Raw genomic sequence first — 9,892 nt, forward strand, 5'->3', positions numbered from 1 at the left:
TGGAGGAGTAAAAGCAGGAGGCCGTGGCATCCTGAGGAGACATACAAACCCTGGGCTGTAGCTCTGTTGAGTTGTGGGAGGGAAGGGGTTAATTAGGAACAAGAGGCCCAGCTCTCTTCTCTTCCTAACTCTTCCCTTTTAGCCTGTTTGTTTGTGGAGCTGGGGACTAAACCCAGGGCCTTGTGCATGTGAGGCCAGCACCCTACCACCTGAGCTATATCCTCATCACCACCTCACCCCACCCCCAACTTATATTTTAAACTTTATTTAACTCTTTTCCTTTCCCCAGACTCTGGAGTAATTTCCTAGTTCTAGCATTTCCTCCAAGGTAGTGTAGCTTTAAATCTTGCCCTCTTTTTGCAGTGTTTTCTTTGGTACTGGAGCTTGACCCAGGGGCACTTGACCACTGAGCCACATCCCCAGCCCTTTTTTTACATTTTATTTAGAGACAGGGTCTTGCTGCATTGCTTAGGTCACTAAATTGTTGAGGCTGGCTTTGAACTCGATTCTCCTGCCTTGGCCTCAGGAGCTGCTGGGATTATAGGGTGGGCCACTGCACCCAGCTGTGCCTCACTTCTTGAAAGAAGATGAGTGGGAGAGAGGGAAAACTGGAGAAGAAAGGGGAGGCCAGGGAAGAAAGGCAAGATGGGAAATTGAAAATGAAGAACGAGACGGGGTGCAGGGGGATGGCAACTCTCAGTGTCACCAGGGTTATGGTAATAATCCCAGGCAGCCCTCCTCCTGGCCCCAGGGTTTTCCCAATTACAGTAAACAGAAAAATAAGGCAAGAAGAACGAGAGCAAGTACAAAACAGAAAAATTTTCTTTTTTACCTAGATTGTCCAGATGGGGCATAGTTAGCCATGATATTTAATAGCAGATTCAATATACAAGGTTATTGGGTTTTATAGGCATGCTTCCCAGAGTTTTAATCTGAAGTTTGTTCACTTAAATTCAGAGGGTTCAGTTTTTAAGATTTTTTTTTCTTTTAAATGGATTTAAGATTCATCAGGGTAGTTTTTACATACATTCACATAATAGTGTGATCTTGCCTAAGTAAGTCTCAGTGTTTTGTAGTTATAAGCAGGGTCATATGAACAGTTCAAAGTCATTCTGCTTTAGCTTATTTCTCTTGACTGACTTTGCTCCCCAGCAGGTCTCACTTCTTCCTTTCACATAATCTATTATAGTCCAGGTGTTTCAGAGGATTTGTGATTTTCTCATCCAGGCACAGAAAGCCCTCTGTTCCTCTGCTCTCTCTCCTGTCACTGCTGAGGAAGCTGCTTGGCAGCGGCTCTGGCTCTGTCTGATGCAGTTGCTGCAGCACTTCAGGCCCAGAGGCACCAGCGGTTCCCAGGGTGGGGCTCAAGAGGAGAGGATGACAGACGTAAGCTCCAGTAGATCAGTGGTTAGCAGATACCATCCAAAGTGGGCACCATGGCAGTGCTGGCCCTGTCAAGTGAACAGAATTTATTATCTTACACCTCAGGGATGAGATCCTCCTCAATTCCTGGTAGCACTTTCTAGGTGGCTCACCAAATTGTTGACCTCCTCAGAAGGTGTGTGTGTGTGTGTGTGTGAGAGAGAGAGAGAGAGAGAGAGAGGGAGGGAGAGAGAGAGAGGGAGGGAGGGAGAGCAAGCGAGTGCCGACCTAATGATTGCTGTGTTAGTATGATTTTTTTTTTTTTTGGGGGGGGGGTGCGGTATTCCAGGGATTGAACTAGACCACTGAGCCACATCCCCAGCCCTATTTTGTATTTTAATTAGAGATAGGGTCTCACTGAGTTCCTTAGCACCTTGCTTTTGCTGAGGCTGACTTTGAACTCGATCCTCCTGACTCATCTTCCTGAGCTGCTGGGATTGCAAGCATGTACCACCGCATCCAGCTAACTTTTTGTTTTTTAAGTTTTTGTCTTAGAATAATTCTGATCCAACTACATAATTTAGTCCGTTTTTAGTTCCATATGTGGCATAATGTTCTCTCCTGATTTCTAATATTGCCAATTTTTATACACTATAAATTATTTTCTGGGAAAATGTGATGAAAATTTTTTGCAAGATAAAATAAAGTCAACAGGTGGGAACAAACCAAGTGTCCCATCAGTGGAAGAATGAGCAAAATGTTATATATCCATAAATGGAATATTACTCAGCCATAAAGGGGGTTGAAGTACTGAGATGTGCTATAAGGAAGGTGAATCTCATAAACATAATGCTGGGCCAGGGATGTAGCTCAGTGGTAGATCGCTCGCCTCCCTCACCCCGGGCTCTGGATTTGATCCCAGCAGGTTTCACAGGTTCAGCTGTTCCAATGCTCTGGGCCAGAGGTGAGGCAGAACATCATGGTAGAAGGGCTTGGTGGAGGAAATGGCTCACCTTGTGGCAGCTGGGAAGCAGAGGTTTTGCTTTTGGAAACCAGAAAGATGTTGAAAGAGCTCATGCTCTTATCTGACAGTATGGCGTGTGTGAAAATGCACCCAATCCAAAAGTGTGCTTATCCCATCTCTGCAAAGTTTGAAGGCCACTCTGCCTTACTGAGACTATTCCCAGAGCCCCATTTATAATTATACCCTGTTCTGTGCTCCAGACCTTGTGCTTGGTCCTGGAAGCATAGAAGAAAACAACACCTGGTATCTGCCCCTAGGTAGCTCTCAGTCTAGTGGAGCAGACTGGCCATTATACAGAAAGTTACAAATGAGCAACACTATTATAATGGTGTCTAAATTTACAAAAATAAGTAAAGGGGGATCTAATCTAGCTTAGGCAAGGAAGGCATTTTTGAGAAGTAACTTGAGACCCGAAGGACTAATAAATACAATTGGCTGGGAGAAGGCTGGGAGCAGACTCTGAAGGATAACAATGGGAATAGCATATGCAAAGTCCCTGTGGTAGGAAGGGGCTTTGGCCTGCTTGGGGAACAAATTGGGATTGTATGATTGCTATGGGAGAATGAACAGGAGAAGAACGTAAGTAGAACAGGAAAATTCATTGGGAAACTCAGATGTTTGCCTAAGGTCAGTTAGCTGATGAATGGGCAAGCCAGCACTCAAACCCAGATCTGTACATGCCCTTCATCTCTTAGCATGCATCAAACAACATTTGGTAATATTGCCTGGTAACATTTAAAAAATCTTTAAATGACTCATTTTCTTCCACATGGCTTCTTTATCTTTTTTTTTTATATTTATTTTTTAGTTCTAAGTGGACACAATACCTTTATTTTTATGTGGTACTGAGGATCGAACCCAGTGCCTCACATATGCTAGGTGAGCACTCTTCCTCTGAGCCACAACCCTAGCTCCTGATCTTTTAGTTATAATATAAATTGTTTTACTATTATCAGCCAAACATCCGAAGTACTTATTTGAATGAACCATAAGAAACTTGGGATTTTGCCTGCAGCTTCAGCCTTGCCAAAAATGTAATTTCTTTAATTCTTATTGTTACATTCTTGTCTAATCTGCTCAAGTCTGTGCTATGCCTTTGCCTCCTCCACCCCCCCCCCCCCCCCCCCCCCCGCCCCATGACATTTTAGGGATCTTTAAAGAAAATATTATGAAATGTTTCCTCTTGATTAGGGTCTTTGTGTTTTTATTTGCAGAATGAGCTATTTTTATACCATTAAATCCTTTGTTAGAAATGTTCAATTGTAGCTGTGTCACTTTCACTTAAAAAGAAAAATCATTCAGCAGTTTTTTTTTTTGTTGTTGTTGTTGTTGTTCAGTTTTCGTGCTGGGAGGAACCCAAGGCCTCTGGCCTGCTAGGCAAGCAGTCTGCTACTGAGCTATGTCCCCAGGCCACCAGGGCTCTCCATAGAAAACAATTTAGTTGCTCACAATTTCTACCTTCTAGGCACTTGTGTGTTCAGAAGTATTTAAATTCCGTAGTTCCTTTAAGCTAATAATGATAGAGAGACATTGTGCACTGAGGGATATAAGCAATAGGCTTTACACATCCTTGATTCATATAAATTCTCTGTGACAGGGTTGTAGGATAATTTTTATTTTACATTTGAGCCTTAAAGGGACTGATTTTTTTCCAAGGCGCTCCTATGTGGGAGACTTCAGGTCAGTTCAGATCCCCTAGAGGATCCCTGCTTTTCGGCACCCTGTAATTCTAGTTTCATGGATGAATTCATTTTAGGCAGTTAATTAGGAGCCACTTCAAATGCTGAGAATCTGTGTAACAGAGGGGATGAAGTAAGAGTGAGTGATGTAATCAAGTATTTTCTTACAAACTGTGAAGGTTTGTTCCAGAGACAAGGTATAGAAAAAATGGAAGCCAGTTGTTAAATTTCTGTGGTACATATACACCATGGAATATTATTCAGCATTAAAAGAGAATAAAAGTTATGGCATTTGCAGGTAAATGGATGGAGCTGGGGAATGTCATGATAAGCAAAGTTAGCCAATTCCAAAAAACCAAAGGCTGAATGTTCTTTCTGATAAGTGGATGCTGATCCATAATGGGGGCAGGGGACACAGGAAGGACGGAGGAACTTTGGATTGGGCAAAGAGAATGGGAGGAGGGGAGAGGGCATGGGGGTAGGAAAGATGGTGGAGGAAGTCATTACCCTACGTACATGTATGATTGCACAAATGGTGTGACTCTACATCATGTACAACCAGAGAAATGAAAAGTTGTGTTCTGTTTGTGTACAATGAATTGAAATGCGTTCTTCTGTCATGTATAAGTGATTAGAAAAAATAAAAAATTAACAATAGATTTCATTAGTTACTCCTTTCCAGTCAACTTTTTTTACTCAAAGCTTCCCTCTGAGCTTGCTTGCTTACTTACTTTATTTATTCATTTATTTATTTATTGGTTCCTGGGATTGAACCCAGGGGTGCTTAACCACTGAGCCACATCCCCAACCCTTTCAAATGTATTGAGAGAGTGTCTCACTAAGTTGCTTAGGGCCTCACTAAGATGCTGAGGCTGACTTTGAACTCGTGGTCCTCCTGTCTCAGCCTCCTGAGCTACTAGGATTACAGGCATGTGCCACTGTACCCATCCTGAGTTTACTTTTAAAGGAATATTAGAAAAACCAATAAATTACACCTAACAGGTTAAATGGAAATGAAATCCAAATACAATGGCAGTTTGAATGATGACTTTGTATTTATAGCAGTGATTCTCATACTTTAGCATATGTCTGCTATAGTAAAGCAGGGCTACAGTAAAGCACAGATCACTGAACCCCAGCTGTAGGCTTTCTGACTCAGGGAGTCTGGGGCTGGCCTAAGAATTTACATTTTTGACAAGTGTGTATAAGGGTTTTCCAGAGAAACAATAACATTTTGTTATAAGAATTGGTCCAAGTAACTATGGAGGCCAAAAAGTCCTAAAATGTGCCACTGGAAAGCTAGAAAACCAGGAAAGCCATTGGTGTCATTTAGTCTGTGTCTGAGGACAAAGAAGTCGGGTAGTCGCTGGTGTAAGACCTATTCTGAGCTCAAAGATATGAGAACCCTGAGAGTTGATGTGTGAGGGCAGGAGAAGACAGAAGCTCCAAGCTGAGATAGTGAGTCTCTTTCTTTAGTCTTGATGGTGTAGTCAGGCCTTCAATGAATTGGATGATGCCTGCCTACTTTAGCTAGGGAAGTCTTCTTTATGAAGTCTAATTTATGCTAATCTTTTCCAGAAACCCACCCAGAAGTGTTTTAGTGCTTAGTTAAGCATCTCTTAGCTTTGTGTGCCAACTTGACTAAGCTAACTCTCACATTAGGTAATGGCTACTGGTCTAGGGATCACACTGTGAGAACCACCAGTAGGTAATAATATATAGAGCCACTAGACAATATTGATTGCTAATGGAATTAGGGGAGCTGGAAGCTAGTCCCTGAGAAAGCCATTTCCTAGTCTCAGACCACATTCATATCTCAAAAGCAGAATGAGATCTAGTATTCACCAGTATGCAGCACCTTCATGGACTCTATGGAGCCATCTGTACTATTGAGTGGACGGAGGAAACACCTATCCCCGCCTCCCTTACCATATACACAATAGTACCCGACTTAGATATGCATAATGCACACACTGTTAGCTCTGTGATGACTAAACTCTTCCCTTCTGCTAGGTATATTGTATAGTCATTCACACTGCTGAATTGAGTCAAATGAGTAAATATAAATCTGGATTCACTTACTAAGTAACATATCAATTCAAGTTTGTACATTATCAGAATTGTCCCTCCTCTGGAATGTTGCAGTGCCACAAGCTTGGCTAAGTTTCTCCCTCTCTCCTTGCAGTGACTGAGAATTAGCTGCAGTAACTACATGTGTAAGATTCCTGGTTGGCAGGAAATTAAATCAGAGGCCGGTTTAGTAAGCCTTAGGAATTCTTTCAGATTTGATGTGTCCAGACTTGTCCTGGAATATGAAATACTGGATTTGACAAGATCTGTGGGTTCCCTGTGCATGTGTTTTTAAAAATGTTTCTCAAAATACAATTAAGAAAATATTCCTTTGAAATGCTGAAATTAACCTTTGGTGTGGTGGTAAAGATGCTGACAGACTCTTCTAAGTAGAAATAAAACAAAGCAGCCTTCAACCTTTCTGACGTTACAATAACATTATTAACTTGTGTGTAGACAAACATCCTTGGTCCTATTTAAAGTCATCATTAAGTTTTTTCAGAGCTATACTTAAGACAACTACTTTTTAATCACACTGCTTTAATTAAATACTGCAAAGTTAGGAGTGCTATGTTCCAACTTCTTAGATTCTATTTTGGCTTAGTTTGGGGAGAAATTCAAAGAAATATAACTGAACACAGCATTTTCAATTAATTCTGAAGAGGGGAAAATTCTGGAGCTAAGTGTGATAATGAACCTCAAAAAGTCATGAGAAGCTGGGTGTGGTGGCGCACGCCTGTTTGTAACTAACTGCTCGGAGGCTGAGGCAAGGGGGATCCTGAGTTCAAAGCCAGCCTCAGCAAAAGCAGGTGCTAAGCAACTCAGTGAGACCCTGTCTCTAAATAAAATACAAAATAGGGCTGGGGATGTAGCTCAGTGGTCCAGTGCCCTGAATTCAATCCCCAGTACCCACTCTCCCCCCCCCCCCCCGGCCCCCGCAAAAAAAAGTCATGAGAAAAGGGCTGAAGATGTAGAGTGCATGCTCACCTAGTATGTGCAAGGCCATGGGCTTGATTGCCAGCCCCACAAAAAAATTTGAATTCATTATTTAACTTAATTTTGAAAAATTAAGGATCATATTCATTAAAAATATTTTTTCCTTTGTATGTGTCTGAGGAAGAGAGAAGTTTCGTGAGTTTCATGATTCCCAGGGAAGCATTTGAGAATCTTCATGTGTTGGTTGTGCTTTCCTCTGGGTGTGGGATGAGTCTGTTTGGAGTCAGCAGCCAGTTCTGGAGTCCTAGTGCTGCCAGGTAGTAGATAAGCCCCAACACCACCACTTATCTTTGAAGCTTGAGTTTTCACATCTGTGAAGTCAGGCTAACCATATTAACCATCTCACATGGCTGTCAGTGCCTGGTTTGGTAATCTGTGCTGTTTGCTACCAACCTGACAAGTTGCAGGCCTTATTTTCTTTTCACGAGAGAAGTCCAAGAAACAGAAATGGGTAAGAATTAGGTGTCATCTACCTACTACAGTTTTCAGGTTTATTTTATTTTGGCCTCTGAAATAAAAGATAAACTTGTAATCAAGGTCATTTTAAACTTGTATAATTATTAAAGTGTCAAGGTATGTTAAGGTGCTTAGGTGTTATAGCCATTGTATCTTACTTCTTTTCCTAAAGATTAGGAAAAGAAGTAAGATACAATGGCTATAAGCTTTTCCTTTCTAATAGCTGTTTTTCAATACTCCATTGATCTGTAAGAGATTTTTTTTTCCAGCTTAAGTCTTTTTGCCATTAAAATAATCATTTTTTTCAATTACTTTCCTTACTCAAATTAAGTTCCTAGCTTCTTTAGTACTTCCTGGCTCTCACCCTGCTTCTTGATGTTCCCGAATGGTTTTAGTTTTGTTTTTCCACTTTTCTGGGCCAGTCCTCCAATTTAATTCTTTTGGTTGAGTGAGTTGCTTCCTTGTTACAAATCCCTTATAGCTCATCCCTCTACGGGAGCCTCAAATAGGGTGTCAGCTAAGGAGATGACGTGTGGTGACCTTGTTTGGAGTCTTATTTGAACAAACCGCTGTAATGACACTTTTGAGATGACAAAAATTGGAATATGGACTGAGTTCTTGATAAGAAATTATAACATTTATTAGGCTTGAGGATGAATGACATTGTTAAAAATGGATTTCCTCATCAGTTGTAGATGTACACAGAAGTTCTTAGAGGTAAGAAGACCATTTATGGTTTTCCTTTAAGATATTCTAGCAAAAACAGGACAGGAAGGAATATCTGAAAAATATTGGCAAAATATTGATGATCAGTGCAGCTTACTGATGGGTACATTTTATATTCTCTTCACTCTTCTATGTATTTGAAGTTTTCCATAATAAAAGACTTAAAAATTGGAACAAAAATGCATATGGAATTTCAGTATCTTAGGAGGTATTTCCAAAAGTTTCTGGAATGATGGCAGGGGGAAATGTTCACATCCTGGAGTATAAGGCAGGGAGTCTTTGACAGGTGGCTATGAAAAAAAGTTTTAAGCTGGGCATTGTGCACACCTGTAATCCCAGTGGCTGGGGAGGCTGAGGCAAGAAGATTGAACGTTCAAGGCCAGCCTCATCAATTTAGTGAGATCCTGTCTCACAAATAAAAAGGTCTGGAGATTTAGGAAAGAGGCTCTGGGTTCAATTCCCAGTACAAAAAAAAAAAAAAAAAAAAAAAAGCTAAAAGTATAAGTATAAGCCTTTGGTCAAAGACATAACTGTAAAAGACTACTCACAACGATAATGTATTCCTTAGGCAAAAAAATAGAAAGGCAGCCCCAAAGGTGGCCTATGTCACCCAGGAACTTGGGGAAAACAGTTATATTACTGGACATGTACAGAGATGATCAGCATGTCAAGTGAACCTGGGAATAAACAGAGGGTTAGTCAGATGCTGAGAGAGGAGGAAGAGAATGCCAAGTCTAGGCTGGGCCAATGTGTTTGGAAAGGCTAAAGGAAAAATTTTACAAAGGCCTTAAAGAGGAGGAGAGATCTAGGACTTGGGGCTGTTCTATAATATTAATAGGAAACTTCTCCAAGTAGGAAATAAAGAATCAAGAGGAATCCCACCCCAACATCATTGTTAGTTCTCATTTTTCATGATGATTATTCCTGTGAACCTCTGGGCACAACATTTTTGTCAGCCAATCAATGCATGACCTTGTTTTATGGGTGTTGTTTAATATATATTGTTGATTCATTAACATTGAATTCACAGCCAACAGTCCTGTAACTCAGGCCTGAAGGAAGCTTTATTTAATTCCTATATTTTGTCCTTAAGACTCTTTGCATTTAGGGACATAAGACAGCAGCTTCAGCTACATGCTTGGGGGCTATTTTAAACATCAACAAAAGGGACAGAAGTGCAAAAAACAGTGGCATAGAAAAGGACATTTGTTTACAGTAAGAGCTGAAACAAAGTAGAACATGACCTTCTTTGCCCTCAGCTGAGAATGTATGTGGAATGACTCCAAAGTTTGGATGCTCTGCACACTATTGATTTTGTGGGGTTACAAATCATCTTAGTAGTTGAATTTGCAAATACAGAATCTATAATGATCTATACTTTTTCACTTGTGTGTTTTTTTTTAAATATTTATTTTGGTTGTAGATGAACACAACACCTTTATTTAATTTTTTTAATGTGGTGCTGAGGATTGTACCCAATGCCTTACACATTTGAAGTAAATGCTCTATCCCTGAGCTATAACCCCAGCCCACTTATGTATTTTTTTTTTAAATTGAGAAATACTAATATTTTTAACTA

Source organism: Marmota flaviventris, chromosome 13 (assembly GCF_047511675.1).
Source record: "Marmota flaviventris isolate mMarFla1 chromosome 13, mMarFla1.hap1, whole genome shotgun sequence".
Lineage (NCBI taxonomy): Eukaryota > Metazoa > Chordata > Mammalia > Rodentia > Sciuridae > Marmota > Marmota flaviventris.